Raw genomic sequence first — 22,473 nt, 5'->3', positions numbered from 1 at the left:
TAAAAACCTCAGGAATAATTCAAATGCCACACCTTGAGCAATAAAACAACGCAGCAGTGGCAATCCGGACCTGGGAAAAAAATGTAAATTACTTGAAGCTCTCCTCCCTTGTCATTGCTCGAGCTTACACTACTCCCGTACTTCTTGGAGAGGGTGTGTTTCTGATAGATATCAACAGGACAATATTCACTTAAGTAGTGTACAAACCGACAAATTTGTTCCGTCAACACTTAGCTCTGGCAGAGGAAGGTTCCACTGACAAAGCAATATATCAGGACAAATTGCGCCTCGTCTGGCCTTTATTCAGAAAGCGACAGTCTCTCATAAACTTCTCAGCTGACTGGAATAACGTTCTAATGTTTATTATTCTCGTTATAACAACAAAATTCAGACAAAAGGATCTAAAATTTACATTTTTCTGGGGGAGGGGGTAATTAAATTACAGGGGAATTTTATACCCCCTCCCCCCGCTGGATACTGCCTAAAATAAACACTAGTACTTAAGCCCTAGGTTCCTTCTTCCCCCCACCACTTCTTTCTGATTTCTCACCCTGAATGGAAGTATTTATCTCCCCCTAGTGCAGCGTCCTTGCATGTGCTTCAGAGGAGGCTTTCAATGGTGTCTCAATGGCGTACTAGTCACCAGCGTCTTCGAGAAATGTGGCATTACAACTGATGAGCCCGCCTTTCACATTGGGGCGAAACGGTGGTAATTTCACGATAGAAAAAGCACTTTAAATACAATATTCTCAATCGATGAAATTATGACTCCATTCTGGGAACTTTCAATTGCTAACTGGATTGCCAGCTTTTGGTCATGCAATTACAGTAGTTCGAGGGCTCCACACTACAAGTCTCTGGCTTTGTAAACATAAAATCACCTGGAAAAATGAATGATGTTCCGTTACACTTATCAACTTAACTAGATAAAGTCTGAAGTTAGTGATAGTTGGTCGCGCGTCCAATGTAGACCAAATGATCGAATTATTGCAGCCTGTAGGCCTATCTGCCTGTAACGCATGGCTCGAACTCCTTGTAACACAACGAGATTCGTTACAACCCGTCCACCTCTACTGATTACATATGTAATGGAACATAAAACGACACTTAAACCGAAAGATTTAACAAAATGTTCTGGTGTCAATCATGACACGTAAGAGTGAAAGGATCTGTTAAACGATTGTCTGGCAGAATTATTTATAACCGAGCGAATTGGCCGTGCGGTTAGAGTCACGTAACTGTGAGCTTGCATTCGGGAGATGGTGGGTTCGAATCCCACCGTCGGCAGCTCTGAAGATGATTTTCCATGGTTTCACATTTTTACACCAGGTAAATGCTGGAGCTGTACCTTAAGGCCACGGCCGCTACCTTCCTAATCCTTTCCCATTTTTTCGTCACCGAAAACCTTCGATGTGTTTATGCTACGTTAAGAAAGTAGCAAAAAATATTTCATAGCTAATCAAAGCTCCTAGTGTTAATTACTCCTTAGTTTACGTTACCTTTAACTACATGTTAAGAAAAAGTACCATCATCAAAAAGTTCGAGCTTTTGTGCACGCTACCATGTGCTTATTATTCCTTGTTGTGCCATTCGGATAACGCTGTAAAGATCTACCTACAACTGGTCATTTTATATTCAAAATGTGGGAAACAAGTAGTAACTACAAACAGAAAACACAGGTTTGTAAATACAGAACATTCTCTTCACGAATCCATACAGTCGCGTTATAAGATGGATTCCCCGGCAGGTATCGACTGTGTCTCGAGAATCACAGAACGGATTTTGATGCGGTTTTCTCCGTTATATGAGCATTCACTGAGGAAGGTTGTATGTAAAACATCAATCTATGTAAAAAGCGAAGCGAACAGTAACGACTTTTGTGAAGAAACTCAAAGAAAACATGCCATCCGAGCTCTTTCTTGGCTTATGCTTCCCAAAACCATCAACGACAGTCTCCAAGTATGAGCGCAATAATCGTTGAACATAAATCGCTCAACAGAAAGTCTAATAACTGAATAATGTTACTTGCTTTACGTCCCACTAACTACTTTTTACGGTTAACGGAGACGCCGAGATGCCGGAATTTAGTCCCACAGGAGTTCTCTTACGTGCCAGTAAATCTACCAACATGAGGCTGACATATTTGAGAACCTTCAAATACCACTTGACTGAGGCAGGATGGACCCTGCCAAGTTGGGGTCAGAAGGCCAGCGCCTCTACCGTCTGAGGCACTCATCCCGGCAACAGAAAGTCTGTGACTGACAACCGTCCTTATCACTAGGGCGGGCCACGTTTACGGATCAGAAGCTGCCGCCTGGGTATACGTTCGCCATCCCAACCTGTAACAAGTGTCGAGCTGCATGTTTCTTACCCTTCATATCTACATCTCATGAGCCTTGTGAAATACAATACCTATCAGTAAAAGGGTAGCCAAAACGAAACGTTTTATGCTATGGTTCGCAGTAAAAATAATCAACTCCCAAATTAGAAATAATATTTTGAGATCAATCGCATAATATCAAAGTAAATTCACCTCAATAATCTTATTAGGATAATAATATCCTTTACAGCATATAATTGGCATTAATGGTTTCAGAGTTACTGTTCCTTTAGTGAAAGCATAGGAACAGTTTAAACATCGCATGGGAGAAGGAAGCAAGCCAATAGAAAAGCGGCCAGAAGAGACTTGGAAAAGCGTCGCACTGATCTCAGGAGTGAAACAACTAATGCCGTCTAGAAGGAAAGATCATAAAGCCTGTAACAGTGAATTCAAATTTTCTTCCGTGCGAAGCAAACTTGAAATGCAAAACAAGATCCAATTCAACATAAATATTTAATTGCAACCTCACAACAGAAATCAAAGATTTATTTATTTTTTTTTGCTAGGGGCTTTACGTCGCACCGACACAGATAGGTCTTATGGCGACGATGGGATAGGAAAGGCCTAGGAGTTGGAAGGAAGCGGCCGTGGCCTTAATTAAGGTACAGCCCCAGCATTTGCCTGGTGTGAAAATGGGAAACCACGGAAAACCATCTTCAGGGCTGCCGATAGTGGGATTCGAACCTACTATCTCCCGGATGCAAGCTCACAGCCACGCGCCTCTACGCGCACGGCCAACTCGCCCGGTGAAATCAAAGATTAAGCAGCAATAATATACACAATAGTTTGAGTGCAATACCGTTCGATTTTTTATATGTTAACAGCCCTAGATGTGTTCAGTTTTAATCTCTATTATTACTCATCTAAAACAAGTAATTAAATTCTGTGAATTACAATATAACTAAATGCATTTGAAGCTGACTACTACGATCCGATAAAATGACCGATTATTTGTAGACTTGAGATGTTAGACAAAACGGATTATTGTTTCTGGTAGGAGTCGGAGACGATTCCGTGACCTTTCCTTACCATACTGAGTGAGTTGACCGTGCGGATAGGGGCGCGCAGCTGTGAGCTTCCCTTCGGGAGATAGAGGTTCGAACCCCACTATCGGCAACTCTGAAGATGGTTTCCCGTGCGTTCCCATTTTCACATCACGCAAATGCTGGGGCTGTACCTTAATTAAGGCCACGGCAGCTTCCTTCCCACTCCTATCCCTTTCCTCGCCATAAGACTATCCGTATTGGTGCGACGTAAAGCACCTTGTTAAAAAAACATCCTCATCGTACACAAGTTACATTTTAAAATATGTATGGCCTCTACAGACCTGGTATGAGAATTGGAATGGCTCGTGAGATCAATAAATGGAGTTGTCCAAACTGAAGGGCAATGAACAGGTTCAGGAACGCCAAACAATACGCTGACCACGCGACACTCCAGTGTCTGAGGTCAGTAGACTGAATAACAGCCGTCTCTAAAGGGACTGTACAGCCAAAAGGGTGGATTCGAGAGCAAGATTTGGACATTTTTACAGTTCTTAATCTGTATTTCAGACAAAGAATACCACTGACTCCTTTTACCCAAGGAAATTACGACTTGAAGGAAAATTAACGAGGAGAGGTTGTATGTAAAATACCGGTACTAGGCAAAATACACATTACCTCAAAGACAATTTAACGCTAGTTTTTGTTCACGAGCTCCCTGTACCGCATACACGAGGAAAGTAACGATTTGCTTATTCTGATACCTGCTGAAACCAGCACAAAGGGCGCACCTAGCTTGAGGTTAACAAAGGATTTCTGTGCTCATAGCTACATCCTGTAGGGGCTTCCCCAAACCTTCCTGGAATCTGAACTGTTGCTGACCGCAAAGGGCAGAGTTTGTCTTGCTCGGAGTGGGTGGCCACTATCCACTAAGTGGCCCAGTAAATTGAGAGAGAACTCTCCAACAGACCGAGCCTCTAGCTGCCATAAGAAGGCACACCTTATTCGTTACTCATCTACCACAAACGTTGTCATTTTAAGTAGCGGCAGAAATTGAGCTGCCAAGAGGGAATATCAAAGACCATTATCAACAACAAGATGGCGAACAGAGAGAGACAGATATTTATCTATGCATCCACTGTAATGATAACGATACACCAGTGCAAAAATGTTCGCAGATAGCCCTACCAGTACTTAATTCATAAGATACCACTTATACCACTAGATTATGTTAGAGTAACTTAACATAATTATACTAATTTGTTGAGAATGCATTCTTTTTCATTGTCAACTCAGTTAAGTTTTTCAGTCTCTCGAAGCACGAAATAAAAACTTTGAAAAATAAAATGGCGTATGGCTTTTAGTGCCGTGCGTGTCCGAGGACAAGTTCAGCTCGCCAGGTGCAGATCTTTTGATTTGATGTCTATAGGCGACCTGCGTGTCGTAACGAGGATGAAATGATGATGACAACACATTACGCCCATCCCCCGTGCCATTGGAATTAACCAATTATGGTTAAAATTCCTGACACTGCTGTGAATCGAACCCGGGAGCCCTGTGACCAAAGTGGAAAGAGTTGCACGAAGCTGGTAGAGTATTTTAGAACCCACCCTACTGACCTAATATTGTGCCGTAAAACTTCGCCTTTTTTTTTTTCATTCTCTGCAGAATTCTTTAAATGGATAGTCATTTGGTAATTTGAACGCTGTGAAATCCCGATTTAGTTCATTAACTAGAATAAGACTTTGATGATGATGCTTGTTATTTAAAGGGACCTAACATCGAGGTCATCGGCCCAATAAGACTTTTCACATGTGTACGGTTTTCTATTTTGCACCAATTTACGTGGATATGCAGGAGTTCCCTACGTTTTACCTCTAGGGCGTCTTGTTGCCCTCGTAGCATCTAGATTACTTCTTCAGCTCCATCTAAGTGCAGTGTGACGTGGTCAGAATTTTAAAGTTTCCAGCGACATGAGCTAAAGTGAAGGGAAATATCTGATATTTTGGTTAACAAATAGTGTTCTTAAATGTACATAGTTTAATTTCCAGCTAATAAAATGCACTGTTCCTTTCGGCCAGCCCAATAGACGGCTAACTGAACTAGCACGTACAACAGGTATGGTCAGCTGCACGCGAGCCTGGCTTCCTTTCTGTAAAGCAGGTCACAGCAGACTATTGTGTGTACAACACTTACTCTTGCGTATGTATGCTGCACCATTCATATCTTGCGCTAGCTGGGTAAATTGATGTGGTGCTACTCCTCATCCGGCTGCGCATCAGTCACTATATATCCGACAGGCTTGATCAAACATTACGTGTGTGATCAGATGGAGAGTGCCATCAGATATTGTGGATTGTTGTTAATTCGCTTTAGTGGTGAAGAACTTTACTCGCCAATAGCAAAGACTTGTTTGTGTAAATTCGGCCATGAAACCTGCATTAATGTGGTGTATGCTTGTAAGTTCGATATACAGGAGTCAGCTTGCAAATTGATGATGATGTAACATTGTACTAGTGTGCAATAGATTGGTATGTCACCTAGTTGGAGGATCTGAATCACTCCAAACTGGCTTCCCAGTCCTATTGCGAAGTGTGTCATAGCGTGCTTAATAGCTATGATTAGTGAATCTTACCTCAAGTGGAAAATAATGTCATGTTCACAAGCATTATTTGTTCTTAAAGTGAAATTTTTAATTATTTCTTGAAAAATTCGAAGATATTTATGACCAAGGCAACGAAATAATAATAGCTAGTGGAGTACGCCAGACGTATTCGAATGTTGTGTTTTGAAATACTAAATGATCATCAGTAATCTCGTGAAAAATCGACTCGAAGTCATTTTTATGAAAATGACATTTAACATGGAATAGTCAGCATTCGAAATTATCCGTGACATTGCAGTGTATGATAGGGTACTACTGTAGATGCTATGGAAGGAAGGAAGGAAGGAAGGAAGGAAGGAAGGAAGGAAGGAAGGAAGGAAGGAAGGAAGGAAGGAAGGAAGGGAATGTTTGTAAAAATAGGACTCGAAAGTTAATGACGTACGTTTAGCTTCATCCCGAGTTTGAACGAATTATACAACTATTTTTACGATCCAAACTCCAAAATAGACACATACAGTCAACTCTGGATATAGTGAACTCGGTTATAATGAACATTCGGCTATAGTGAAACTAAACGTCTCGTCCCGATTCATACACATTATAATAATTGTTCTCCATGGAGTGGGTGCACAGTAGATAAACTTTCTCGTCTTCCTACTTTTGCTAAAATTACGAACAGATGAATCTAAAAGAGGAGAGGCGAGATACCCACCCTCCTAATCTCAGAAAAAAAAGACATATTCTCCTTGGGAAAATGCAAACGTTCTCCGTCCTACTTGTCACAAATTTTTGTCCTTGAACGCTTCTCGCTGTACCACCGTCCTTGTCTTTTAAGCAATTGAGAGCCAATGGGTGTCTGGTAAAATCGAAGGCCACCCACCCTCCTGCCTAATGGGGGTGGTAGTGGGAGTAGTCCTTTAGCCGAGGGATCGATGGTGGTTTGTTATGAAATTCAGTTACAGTATAGTAAGTGACTGTAAAGGATTCTTAAACATTGAACAGTGATGTCGAAGCACAAATAATATTTTCCTTTGGTAGACAAAGATTTTCGGTTATAGTGAACTTCGGCTATAGTGAACCAAAGAGCCGTAGACGTTCATTATAGCCGGAGTTGACTATATACAGTAAAGGTGCTGTACTTTTTAATCCAAGGTGATATTTTCACTGGTTTTGTGAGCATAGTCATATTTAGAATACGTTTATGTAAATAACTGTATATAAAAATACTTCGAATTTTAATGTTATTAGTACGTAAATATTTTAGGACTGGGGAACATATTTTATATATTTGTTTTACGTCACACCAACACTGACCAGTCTTATGGTGACGATGGGATAGAACAGGGCTATGACTAGAAAGGAAGCGAACATGGCCTTAATTAAGGTACAGTCCCAGCATTTTCCTGGTGCAAAAATTAGAACCCACGAAAAACCATCTTCAAGGCTGCTGACAGTGGAGTTTGAACCCACCATCTCCCAAATGCAAGCTTACAGCTACGTGACAGAAACCGCGCAGCCAACTCAATCGGTGGACTGGATTACTTGTTGCCTGATTACATAATCTCTTCAATTGACTTCTGCATCCGTGGATAACATTCATTTTTGTTATTTTTTCATCAAATTCGTGGCACGTGCAGCTCATCAACAGCCTTGGTATGCGAAGACGACCGCTGCTCCGCAGGTATTGGGAGTATCTTGTGGTCAACGAGATGATATCCTCAGTCGTATTACTTGGCTTTCGTGACCGGAAAAGCTAGTGCGTTGCGAAAACTTGGATACTGACAGTTTAGTCAGCAGTCACGGGAACGTGGCAGAGGAACGAGGCAGGCCACAGACTCAGGAGCCGAGAATGGAAATAATGGTCATCTCTACAGAGCGTTAGCCATTCTTTGAGCTGAGGCTGACTTAACCACTCTTCCTAACATGTCTTCTTTTCTTGGCGCTTTTATCAATTCTTCTTTAGGCTACTTAACTCATTTCAAAATTTTCTCTCCTTGTTAGAAGTTCATGCATTTGGGAGAATTTCCTCGACACTGACAATAATTCCCGAATTTAAAAATTCAAACAACTGTTCAGAAAGCACTTTACGATACACTATAGGTAAAGTTAATTCAATACCCTTAAGGCTGACTCCAAAACCGAACTTCTTCACCATTTTAAACGACTGCTCTCCCTGCGGGCAGCGTCTTCCCAACAGAACGATTGGTCTACTCGTGTGATCAGCACAACAGGAGCCATGAATCCTAGCCTATGATAGGGAGCAGGGGGATTTCAAGAAAGATCAACCACATCAACAGGTGTTTCATCTGGCTGCTGTCTGTATATCACACACTGAATTTAGCTTGCCTAGAAAGCAATTTTGCTTCACGTCGCACCGACACAGATAGGTCTTGTCGCAGCGATGGGATAGGAAAGGGCTGGGAGTGATAAGGAAACGACCGTAGCCTTAATTAAGGTACAGGCATTTGCCTGGTGTGGAAATGGGAAACCACGGAAAACCATATTCAGTTGCCTAGAAAGAACGGTGTCATTAAATTATCGCCGATAATGACTGTACCGGGCGGTACACCTCCATGCCGCTTATTTAAAATTTGCGCCAGTTGAAACTCCTCTGCTGGAGGAAGTCTGAACTTTATCTACGGTATTAATTTTCTACTTTCTCAGAAGATGTCACTACCTGGAAATTTTGGAGTTTTTGAACTGTGTCATTTTCGACGTATTTTTGTTTTGCTTGTAGTAAGAAGTGTGAACTTTCTCTTCTAGAGGACACTACTGAAGATCAACAATAGTGCACCCTAGTGCGGAGTGAAAGAACTGTTGTTGTTTTTTTGGAGAAAATTTAATTTCAAAATTTTGTTCTTTGCTAAATTTCTTTCAGTCATTGTTAAAGTTGGCAATATTAACCCTTTCTTTCCCCTTGTTTTGAATTTAGCCAATCCCGAATTTCTTAAATTAATTTTCCACCAATGATGTGTTTCTTCTTCATCTGGTGTAGGGGTTTTCTTTAACCACCAATAAAAGATTGTGGGCGGGTGTTTTCCTTCCTAAAACGCCTCGAACTTTCCGCGAGAGTATATAAACTGCTGATTTTAGGGTCTCTGCGCCACTTCTGTTCCATCTTTTCGTGTGTAAAGTACATAGCAGGGGGCGGGAAGCGCCTCTTTCTTCGGCGGCAGTCAACAACCAGGTAATGGCCGATTAAGTACTTCTTTTCTTGCTTGCTCAGCAGTTTAACTCTCGGGGCGGGTCCGAAGTTTTTCCATTATGTAACCTTCCTTAAAATGTAAAGAAACTTGTATCTATTCTATCTTTTAAACTACATATTGGGATAGAGAGTGCTTAACCCTCTCGAGCTCCCACTCATATTGTTTTGAGGTGAACTTATTTTCTCAACCTATTCTTCCTTAACATTATGTAAATTTGTTTCTTTCTAAAGTCACCTCTTTAGTATGGGATTAGCCCTTGCATTTGTGGCCTAGAGCCAGATTAGGTTTTAAAAGCAAATGTATTAGGAGTGCAGTTCGCCTCCTCTCAACTTGGTATTTTAGAGGTCATGTAATTATCCATTTATCGCTTAATAGACCTCAGTAGGTTGGGTATTTTACCCCTGTGCTTACGTCCTTAGAGGACAGCTTGAAAGTAGAGTTAGGTGTGGCCTTGTGATAGGCTTAAATCTTTGAGAGCGGATCGCTCTTTTGCAATTTGTTTCTGCGTGCCTCTAGGAGGTATCACTGTGTAATTCGGAGCAAGTGCTCCTGGGCATGATCGGGGTTTTCTGCCCCTTTGCTAAACCTTATGTACATGTAAATTCGGGCTAACTGCTCGAGAATTGGAAGTTCGGGGCCCGAAGCCCAAAACTTGTAAATACTATTGTTGCTCTTTGTTGCCTTGCTACTCTGTACCTGCCATTCTTGTTATTTCTGAGTTTGAAAAGAAAATATAACCTTGTTAAATTTTAAATTAATTTTACTTTCGTAGCTTGAGACCTGTTCACCACCCCGCACCTTCTTTCACCTCTAACTACCACAAAAACACGGTAACAATGACAATTTCAATCACCTCAATAGCAATGTTATTTGTTTTACGACCGAGCTCGATAGCTGCAGTCGCTTAAGTGCGGTCAGTATCCAGTATTCGGGAGATAGTAGGTTCGAATCCCACTGTCGGCAGCCCTGAAGATGGTTTTCCGTGGTTTCCCATTTTCACACCAGGCAAATGCTGGGGCTGTACCTTAATTAAGGCCACGGCCGCTTCCTTCCCACTCCTAGCCCTTTCCTGTCCCATCGTCGCCATAAGACATATCTGTGTCGGTGCGACGTAAAACCAATAGCAAAAAAAAATGTTTTACGTACCACTAACTCCTTTCTACTTTTACAGTCTTCGAAGTCGCCAAGGAACCGGAATGTTGTCTCGCAGGAGTTCTTTCACGTGACAATAAATCGATCTACATAAGGCTGACGTATTTGAGCACCTTCAAATACCACCGGAATGAGCCAGGAACGAACCTGCCAACTTGGGTTCTTAAAACCAGCGCCTTAATCGCCTGAGCCACTCAGCTCGACACCTCTAATTAACAATGTATACATATTTCTTTAATGTATTACTTTTGTAAACATCATAAACCATAGTTTCGAAATTTTACACGATTTATAGCATTTTCCCCATAAAACAAGAACGTATGCTCATTTTTTCTTTCGGTGTGGGAAATTTCCCATGCGTTGGCAACTCTGCTAGGACGAGATTTCACCCACTCCGCACTCACAAGCCCACAGCATGCGCTCTCACTCAAAGAGCGGTATTTGAACATGCCTGGTCTACATGCTCATACACGATCTGCTTTAGATTCTACGTGACAAAAAGGAAGTCGCCTTTCAAATTGTGAAAACTTCCAACGTATCTTCCAGACACTGGTGACGTCGTGTAAGTCAGTAAGTTGCCTGACATTGATGTAGCCCAAACGAACACTCCAAGGCACAAAAAGAATTGGACTGCAGGCAGCCAAGAGGGAGTGTCATACAGTATTCATGCCGCCAAGTGCAGGCGAAAGTTGAACCTGACCGTGCCGCGATGTTCGGAAGCATCTCAGATGTTTCCAAGAATCGAATACCACTTCTTATATGGCAATTCACAGAACTTGCCACAGCTGTACTAGTGGCGGGGGAACATCACTCCAGACGGAATAAGTATAATTACAAATGTCACGGTTTATAACACAGAGAAAACGGATATGGTCCAGAGAAGAGCAAGAGGCAGCTGATTACACTTTCAATATTCATGCAGCGAAATTTGCACCAAACAGCGAACAGATTCAAAATTGCCACTTGCTTCAACTGTAAATTATAAATGACACTTTCAATCATGCTTTAACCCTCATTTTTGGCCGGGCTGAGTAGCTCCGACGGTTGACGCGCTGGCCTTCTGACCCCAACTTGGCAGGCTCGATCCTGGCTCAGTCCGGTGGTATTTGAAGGTGCTCAAATACGTCAGCCTCGTGTCGGTAGATTTACTGGCACCTAAAAGAACTTCTGCAGAACTAAATTCTGGCACCTAGGCGTCTCCGAAAACGGTTGAAGTAGTTAGTGGGACGTAAAGCCAATAACATTATTATTCTTGATTTTGGCTCACCATAAATTGTCACCATAAAAATACCGGTGGTGTCCGAGTGCCATAGTCACTGGTTTCGAATCAAGGTGCCAGGCTGAGTTCTCAAAGTCTTCTGAGCATAAGTTGACATGTTCGATCCCAGCTCAGGCCATTGCTATTTAAAAGCGATCAAATACATTAGCCTCGTGTCGGCAGTTCTATCGCCATATAAGGAAACTCCTACGGGAGACGCCAAGGTGCCGGAATTTAGTCTCGCAGATGTTCTTTTACGTGCCAATAAATCTACCTACACGAGGCTGACGTATTTGAGCTCCTTTAAATACCGCCGTACTAAGCCAGGATCGAACCTGCCAAGCTGGGGTCAGACGGCCGGCGCCTCAACCGTCTGAGCCACTCAGCACGGTACAGCGAGCTTGTACCACCAGTTCCGACAGAGGCGAGTCTCACCGTCGGTCCCACTCCCGCCCCCCAGACGCAAACGGACCGTAACTGGGGGACGTGAAGGATATTTTAGTCTCGATCGTATAGCGGATTACAACTAACATAGGAATAACTAGAGAGGAAAGAGTAGATGCACAGTCACTCAAGAAAAGAATGAGCCATGTATTGTACGGTGCGAGTTTTTAATATTCTATCAGACTTAATTTTAATTATTATCAAACTACAGTTCACTTCCCATGTAGATACAAACCATGCGGATATTCACAACAAACATATCTGTAAGTTCAAGTGTACCTGCGAAGGAATTATCCAATACCATGCACTCATCTTCTTTTTTCTTTCTTTCTTTCTTTTCTTGAGCTACTGTACGTTAAGGTATAGATAAATACTGACAAATATTTACTTTACACAGGAATAAATAGTAATTCAAACAGGAAATAAGGAATAAGGCAGTATATTCTTAGGCGACTACGTCATTAATTTCTACGATAATGAATGCACCGAAATATAATCCAAGATCACAACCAAATATTTTGTTAACTGCTTTACATCGACCAACTCCGATAGGTCTTATGGTGACGATGGGATAGGAATGGGAATTATGTGACCATGGTCTTAATTAAGATACAATTCCAGTCAGCATTTGTCTGATGAGAAAATGGGAAGCCATGGAAAACCAGGGCTACCGGCAATGGGGTTCGAACCTACTATCTCCCGAGTGCAAACTCACAGCTATGTGACCCGAATCGCTCGGTGCACAATCAGATAAGCTCAGAGTCAGAGAGAGACAAGCCAGATAATATTCAAAGAACATATAGAATATTGCCAAACTCAACTAGGGGAGGAGATTCATATCACAGGCTTAGGAACTGGATTATTTCTTCCAAAGAGAATCGTTTAAATGTAGCGCCTTTTTTTTTTCTCATGTCCATGTTGCAACCGCTCCCAAATGTTCTTATAAATATATGATTACGAATTAAACTGAGTTGCTGTGTGCCGGAGAATGAAATGTTATACCTTAATGGAACGTTCCACTCTTCTTCATAATATCCGTAGCAGTCGCAGTCTACACAGTTACGGAACTCGTATGCATGACGTCAGAACGAGCGTATACATCAGAGGTCCACAAGTATCTTCGAGCTCTGCCTACTTCTACTGCCGAATGAAAACGCGGTTTTAAGCACTGAGAGCCTGTACATCTTTTTTTTTTCCTAGTTGCTTTACGTCGCACTGACACAGATAGGTCTTATGGCAACGGTGGGACAGGAAAGGGCTAGGAGTGTGAAGGAAGCGGCCGTGGCCTTAATTAAGGTACAGCCCCAGCATTTGCCTGGTGTGAAGATGGGAAACCACGGAAAACCATTTTCAGGGCTGCCGACAGTGGGGTTCGAAACTACTATTTCCCGAATACTGGATACTGGCCGCACTTAAGCGACTGCAGCTATCGAGCTCGGTCCTGTACATCTCTACATGCATACATACATACTTTTATCATTCAGCTGCAAGCCTCTGTGAATTAACTATGCGCCTCCACAACCCTTTATCTGCAACGAGCACTGCCTCTTCGTCTTATTCTTCCCATTTTCTTGGGGTCAGCACTTCATGTGTATTTGACCTACTATACGGCCAGACGCCCTTCCTGCCAGTCCCTATAGCATGCTCCTGTGGTGGTTGGTAGTGTTGTTTTGAGAGTAGATGAAGAGATTTGTATTGAGACGAACACAAACACCCAGCCCCCGATCCCATATGAATTAAACATACGTAGTTAAAATCCACGACCCGGCCGTGAATCGAACCTGGGGCTCTCTGAACCGAAGACCAGTACACTAATTATTTAGTCCAGGAGCCAGACTCGTCTTACCTTGAGGTAATTAGCTCCAGTCCAGTCATTGTTTCCTAAGTACCCTTCCGCTTGTCCTACCGTTTAAGAACGAGACCAATATTATCGTAGGTTGTTAACCCTCTTCCACTCAAATTCCATGATTCCACCACCGAAGCCGCTCAGTTATATACATCGAGTTCATTCTAGCAGCATTTATCTATTCAGTGCTAGTGCCCTCCGACCTGTTTGTACCAGCAATCATTCTGGTTACTTTCATGTCTTTTACCTTCAGCCTATGATGGAGACATCTCAGTTCCTTGTAACGTGTGCGCTCTGACAGCAAAATCCGCCCGCGAACAGAGCGAAGTAAGGGTTATTCCGTCTTACAAAATACCTTAATTGCAACCGCAAACTCACTGCATAAGCTTTGCTATATCTTAATTAAATTTTATTTCCTATACTACCATCCTGCGAGAATACATATTTCAAGTAGTTGGAATGATACACTTACTCCAGTTTCGTATTGGCCTACCTAACCTGCCATCCAATCCCATTAGAGATAAAGGGTTAAGTTTTACATTACAATAAACTATCGGGATGTGCACCACGGACAACGCCGAAGTTGATGGGATCGATCCCGACTCAGTTCGGCGGTATTTGAAGGTGTCCAAATACTCCAACCATGATCGGAGGATTTTCTAGCATGTAAAAGAACTCCTGCGATACTACTACTAGTAGTAGTAGTAGTAGTAGTAGTAGTAGTAGTAGTTTTCTGTTGAAGTTAAAATAATTTTGCTGGCGGGACCTAGTGTTTACAGTGTACTATGTCTTCTGGTATGGGCTAGAGCAATCTTGTTCCTTTCATTGATGTGTCTCAGCTTTATCCTTGGCTTTGACAAAAAGAAAGTGACTGAGGTATGAGTGATGCTAGTAATGCCATTCCTTCTGCAGCTAGTCCCTGCTATGAATGGTGTGAAAATATTGCTCATAGGGTCGGTTGGTGCATGCATTTCAGTGGGTTTGGCAGACTGATATGTAATAACAACTTCTGGCTCGGTGAGGAAAGCAACGGGAAACTACCTCACTCCTCATTTCCCTAGTACGGCTCTTCAGTGATGCCTAGGCCATCTATGACAGCTGATGGCGGAGCTGTTGAGGATCCAACCAGCCTTCGGGTTGAGGACTAAACATACATACATACATACATACATACATACATACATACATACATACATACATACATACATACATACATACATACATACATACATACATACATACATACATACATACATACATACAACAAAATGAAATGTCCGTAATTTGGGCGCCGAATATCGAATTCAGAGAGAGTATGATAAAATGTCTCCTTTCTTCCAGGGCGTGAACATTAGGCTGTGTACTGTTATATCCGACATGGGCTTTACCTGACCCTATGAAAATGATTAAACGGATAGGAACTGCACCGCGTTTACCTTAGAATTTGCTTTACGTCGCACCGACACAGATAGGTCTTATGGCGAAGATGGGATAGGAAAGCCCTAGGAGTGGGAAGAAAGCGGTCGTGGCCTTAATTACGGCCTGGTGTGAAAATGGGGAAACCATGGACAACCATCCTCAGGGCTGCCAACAGTGGAGACTAGAAAGTTTTCCCCTAATTTGTAAACATGTGAATGTAAAATTGCAATCTGCGTTTTTTAATGTCACTGTGAAAGTCTATGTCTTAGTTGAGTGTATTTAGAATTGCATTTTTGTTGAAGGTATATTTGGTGAGTCGTTATAATAACAGTATGAAGCAAAGCAAAGTCATCTCCGTACAGCCCATGAAGGCTTTGGGAGGGGTGGAAGGTAAAGGCTTCCACCTTTCGTAACCTCGACACGTGATGGGGTAGAGTGGTTAGCTCTACGCCCGGCCTCATTTGCCCCCAAGAATTAACCTGGTACTCATTTTTGGTGTAGGCTGAGTGAACCTCAGGGCCATATGCACCTCCGGAACTGGAAATCGCGTTTCTTAAATTTTACGACTTCCTGACGGGGATTCGAACCCACGTCCTTCCGGGCGAACCGAGCACGCCTTTACCGCCTCGGCCAGGCAGCCCCTAATAATAGTATGAGACAAACTCATTTTTAAGTCCAAAATTTCAAGCTCACGATGCTTCCATAGAACTACCCAGCACTGTCTCATATGGGGACCAGCACAGACATTACCTCCCCATAAAGTACAAAGAACTACTAACCACAAGAGCCCAAGTCCGTTAAATGAAGACGCACCAATAATTTATTCAGGTCGACTCACTGTAGAATAACCAAAAATATGCTCAAGTGAATGATATCTGAATACTGATGGCTTCATCACTTCATCTCTATTTGTTTGAGGAAACACTTCTTGTTTCAAATTCTACAGACAGAGCTAGAGAACAAAGGCTAAAGCTAGTGGATTCTTCCTCTCAATACCCGGAGCGATCTTTCAGAAGGGGCGAGGAATCGATGTGCTGTCGGGGACCTTTCCTCCCGCTCCGCCAATGAATTTCACTGCCTTTTAATATACTAAGAGCGAGCGAGCCTCGGTCGCGAATTAATCAGCCGCAGTGAATGGTTGTGCCAACACTGCTCTCCTCCCACGGTTATTGCTAGGAAGCGTTTTGACTTTGAGATTTCATCTTTTTAGACTTCTAATGCCAGTTTCTCGCCTATGTTTGTTCAGGAGATTACAAAGGCCTCAAAGACGGTGGAAATGTGAAGTGAAGCAATAATTGAATCCTATCTCTCGCCCTGAAATTTTATGGCCCCGCCTTGCCCACTAATATAATTTTAAAGATCATTGCTGATTTTGTGGAAGTCAAAATAATAACTGCCAGGTGGTTTGTATTCCTTTTCCATTGCAATGTGACGTCAGAGGGTCGCGTAAGACTTAAAACAGCGACGATATAGTAGGTGGCTGTGGTGCTGAGAAAGTTGTTGTTTATTAGAGGATGTGTACTTATAATCGTATAGGTTGAGATACGAAAACAAACCACATTTCATACATCCGCAACATGTTTCAATGGTATAATGCATTTTTTCTAACAGTTGTAAAAACAAAAAGATGAATACGGTATTCCCAAAATACAATACAAGTGTAGAAAAGTCAACTGAAATGTATTTTTTATTTAAGCAAATTTGTTGCTTTACGTGACCATTGATATCGTGATCATAGAGATGGAATTTCCAGTTTTACGTGGAAACCGAATCATAGGGACGTGATTTTTTAATTTTAAAAATCCCAAGTACATCTTTCGAAATCCGAACCATAGTCACCTTGGTGAAAAGTCAATAACAATACCACTCGGTTACCACAAATTAATTAATTAATTAATTTATTTATTTATTTATTTATTTATTTATTTATTTATTTATTTATTTATTTATTTATTTATTTATTTATTTATTTATTTATTTATAACCCATACTTCACTTTCATAAAGAGCTACACTCCATACAAAAGTCTTCAGAAACAGATTTCTAATAAGCATATCTGTTTTACATGAGATCAAATTTCTTCTCTCTTAATAAGGACCTTCCTTGCTTCAGCAAGTCTAAAATTAAGTATTTCTTTGCCGGGAAATTTCACATACGCACCAGTGACTTCATGTGAAGTTGAAAGGTCTTTTTCTATATATAAGAACATCCTAACAGACAGAAGGCATTCGATGACCGCAGAAAGTTTGGAAAAACATTTAGTTATTAACTGCACCTCCAAATGAAAATTAGATGTTGAATAACATCTGTTTTTTAACTTTCTTCGGTTTTGTTTCCCTTTCTGTATATAAGAATACACCAAATAAAGCTTAGATATTAAGTTACGTATTTTTTATTTATTAGATATTTAACTACATATTTTGTCAGTTTTAGCTATATATTTATGTACATATTTCTCATTTTTATATTACATTTAATCGGGGCTCTAGTAATAACTGAGCTTTAAAAATATGGCTGCCGGGCTGAGAGGCGCCAGCCTTCTGACCCCAACTTGGCAAGTTCAATCCTGGCCCAGTCCTGTGGTATTCAAAAGTGCTCAAATACGTCAGCTTCGTGTCGGTATATATTCTGGCACGTAAAAGAACTCCTGTGGAAGAAAATTCCGGCACCTCGGCGTCTCCAAAATCCGTCAAAAGCAGTTAGCGGGATGAAAAAATAATATCATTATAAAATATGGCTGTTGATGGTAGAACTGTTGGGATTCACGATTCCTTAATAATATACATACATACATACATACATACATACATACATAACATACATACATAGACTGTTACATAATATAGACTTTTTAGCGTTTAGTCCACAAGCGGCTGCGAATTAACTAAGCATCTCCACAATCCTCTATTAACTTATAAGTAGGTCTGCAGTCTCGCCTATGGTTCCACACCTCTTATATTTAAATCATTAAAAAGAGTTTAACCATCATCGCGTTTGTCTCCATATACTTCTCCTTCCCTCCATGTTGAAGCCCCTTGTTCTCCTAAGTAACCTATCCTCCTCCATTCGCCTCACATAAATGCACCACCGAAGTCAGTAAATCCACAAAGCTTCACACATCGAGTTTATTCCTGCATGAGCATCTCCTCATTCCGAATATCCTCCTGACATTGTCCCCACCAGTTTGTACCACCAATCAATCATTCTCGCTACAATCATGTCTGTTATTTCTAATTTATGATTAAGATATCCTGAGTCACTTAACATTCACTACCGTACAGCAAAGTTGGTCCGAAAACAGACCGTGTAAGGACTTCTTTTTATACAGCAGACCGTCGATCGCAACTGCGAGCTCACTGCATTAGCTTTGCAAGATTCAATTTCAAAAGTTGGTACACTACCATCTTAGAAGAATATAAATCCTAATACTTGAAATTATCTACCTATTCCAGTTTTGTATTCTCGACTTGATAGTCGATCCTAAGAGCATTAATAATAATAATAATAATAATAATAATAATAATAATAATAATAATAATAATAATAATAATAATAATAATAATAATAATAATTGTTCCGAGGTATCTGTGGAACAGCAGAGGTGAAAGAAGGTGCCGGGGTGAATGGGTCTAACTACAAATGCCAAGAACAGAAAAAAAAATTAAAACTTAAACTGAAGGTTATATTTCCTTCTTTAAAAATTCAACTTTAGCAAATTTTATAACAATGAAGCGCTAGGTAAAATGACAAGGCTTGAACCAAAACAAGAAAATCCAAAATTTAGAGACAATTTAACAATATGGGCTTCAAGCCCCAAGTTTTACAATTTCTGAGCTCTCAGCTGAAAAACACATATTTACCAACGGGCAGAAAACCCCTACCACATGGAGCACTTGCTCCCAACTTTTAACCTCAAGCCTCCCAGAGGACTTGTTACAACACTAGAAAAGAGCTTACTCGCTCTCAGTTTTCCAAGCCTATTAAAGGCAATACCAGGCTTTCCACTAAATTGCTATCAAGGCACAACTTACACAAAATGAAACTTGGGTATCTTGTACCCAGCCTACTGGGCCTTAGTAGAAAAATAACAGGTTAAGTTAATGGCCCAAAATGCAAAATGAATGGAGGCGTGAATTTGCACTTCTAAATGAAACTTCTTAAAACCTAAGAGGCACTAGGCCGATGAAACAGGGGCTATTCCCAAACTATGGAGGTGACTCGTATACTTAATAAATTTAACACATTAAGGAAAAGTAGAAAATCGGTTACGAAAACGTAGTCACCTCAAATCAAAATGAAGGGGAGCTCGAGAGGGTAAAGCACTCTCTATCCCCGATATGCATATATGAAGTTTTTACATAAACATGAAGAAATTTACATGTTTAAGAGATAGGTTACATGGTAAAGGTTTCGGACCTTCCCCGCGGGTTAAACTGCTGAGCTAGCAAGAAATAAATATGTTAAGCGGCCATTACCTTCCTGAAGGACTGCTGCCTGAAGAAAGAGGCACTTCCCGCCTCCTGCTACACGTTCATACACTAAGTTAGATGTTGATGAAGTGGCCGAGAGACAAGAAAATCATCAGTTTTTATACCCTCGGGGAAGATTCGAGACCTTTCATGAATAATTAAGACACACCCACAGGCGTTTATTGGCTACAGTACACAGTTACACACAAAATCGAAGAAGACATACGGGATTGGCTGAAAATTAATTACAGAAATAATTGATTGGCTAACTTCAAAACTGGCGGAAAGGAAAGATTAATATTGCCAACCCACAAATGAAAGAACGAAATTTAGTAATAAGAAATCACCTCGCACCAGGGTGCATGATCACAGTTCTTAGGCAGTGACATCTATGAGAGAATGTCCAAACTTCTTGATAAATAGTAAACAAAAACACGTCGAAATTCACACAGTGACATATTCAGAGCAAAAGTTTAAGTAGATCCAGTTTTAAGTTCACAGTTTCTCCTGTAGAGGGGTACTTTAAGGCGGAAAATTCAAATGTGCGGCGTAGAGGTGTACCAGCCGGTACAATAATAATAATAATAATAATAATAATAATAATAATAATAATAATAATAATAATAATAATAATAATATCAGTAACTTACTAACTGAAGAAAAAATATGTGCCCTATCGGTTTCAAACCCAACATAACAGCAATTTGAAATGAGGAGAGAAAATATTCCATCTTGAAGTAAAGCACAGTTCTTATTTCGTTAGCATGTAGATCTACATTCCATCAACAACAAACAAATCCAAGAGCTGTTGCTGACGCCAACGCGTTCTCTTTGTGAGCACTAGCAGGAAGGAAGAAGGTTCATCACTAATTGGAGCCTTCGCTAGTTAACGTCAGCTCCTGACAGCATCAGTCAACAATCAATTATCTCAACGGAGGTGCCTCACCAACTTCAGATCTCTCTATAAGCTGCTCGACACTTGAAGTACACAGAACAAGGAAACTTTTGCATGTTGAGTTTATAGGCAAAGACCTCTTATTTACTAAACGAGTGTTCCAGAAAGGTAGCATGCATGTCGCTGGTGGTAATACGTCTTTTGACCATAATTCTCGAATTAGCCATCTTGGCTATCTTCTTAAAAACAAATTGAGAAATTTTTGCACATAATTTGACATTCAAATTTCCTATATTGTTTCCAGTATTAGCAGCTCAATACCATCGAAATAAACTCTCTCTTCAAATTAGTCAGCAGTCCTACAAAATCTTTGAATTAGTCAAATACAAAGGAAGGCAAGTTGATACAATGAGATAGAAGAAACGTCTCCTCTATTCAGAAGCCCAGAGACAATGGGAAAATTACATTTACTGATGCAACCATTTTACTTTTAAAAATTAAAATAAGGGAAGTATAAATATTTTGACGAATCCATTGCCAAGGACATTCTTTAAATGATATGAAATATTTATGAAGAATACTGTACTCTAAACATTATCAGAGAAGACTGGTTCAGTTGAAAGGTTCAGAATAAATCGTAAGCTAATTAACAATGCTAAGTTTAGCTAATTAAGAAAGCCAACCCGCAGATGCAACCATATTGGTTGAGAGACCAGACTAACGAATGGTTCATCGAAAGGGGAGTAGCAGCCTTTCGGAAGTTGCAAGGGTGGCAGTATAGATGATTGACTGATATGGCCTTGTAATAATACTCAATATGGCTTAGCTGTGCTGATACTGCTACACGGCTGAAAGCAACGGGAAACTACAGCCGTAACTAACTCCCGACGACATGCAACTCTCTCTGTATGAATGATGTTCTGATGATGGCTTCCTCCCGAGTAAAATATTCCGGAGGTAAAATAGTCTCCCATTCGGATCTCCTGGTGGGGACTACACGAGAGGGGGTGTTCATCACGAAGATAGATACTGACATTCTGTGAGTCGGAGCGTGGAATGTTAGAAGTTTGAATCGTTGTGGTAGATTAGAGAATCTGACAAGGGAGATAGATAGACTAAAGAAAGATGTAGTTTGTATAAGTGAAGTACGTTGGCAGAAAGAACAGGATTTTTGGTCAGGAGACTACAGAATTACCAACACAAAAATCAAACAGGGGAAATACAGGGGTTGGTTTCATAATGAATAAGAAAATAGGGCAGCGGGTATGCTACTACGACCAGCATAGTTGAGAGAAAATCAAAACGTTGTGATTTACCGATGATATTTGTATTTTATCTGAGACTGCAAAAGATATCGAGAAGTTGCTGAATGGTATGGACGAAGTCTTGGGTAAGGAGTACAAGATGAAAATAAATAAGTCCAAAACAAAAGTAATGGAGTGCAGTCGAACGAAGTCAGGTGATACAGGAAATATTAGATTAGGAAATGAAGTCTTAAAGAAAATAGATGAATATTGTTACTTGGGTAGTAAAATAACTAGCGATGGCAGAAGTAAGAAGTACATAAAATACAGACTAGCACTGAGATTGATCCTGAGTCGCTGACTAACTTAACAAACATATAAATCTGCATTTAACTTGAAAAATCTGAATAGCTGCATTTAAAATGGAAATTATGAACATTAACATTCATTGAATAAAATACACACTCGTCGAACCTTGTACTCACACTTACTTGTTACCTGCTTACTTACACATACGTTATTTGAAGGGCGCCAGCTGTCACTCAGTACAGCAATAATAGAATGAGACTCTT

Source organism: Anabrus simplex, chromosome 1 (assembly GCF_040414725.1).
Source record: "Anabrus simplex isolate iqAnaSimp1 chromosome 1, ASM4041472v1, whole genome shotgun sequence".
In the NCBI taxonomy this organism is placed as follows: Eukaryota; Metazoa; Arthropoda; class Insecta; order Orthoptera; family Tettigoniidae; genus Anabrus; species Anabrus simplex.
Note: the sequence above shows the minus strand (reverse complement) of the source record.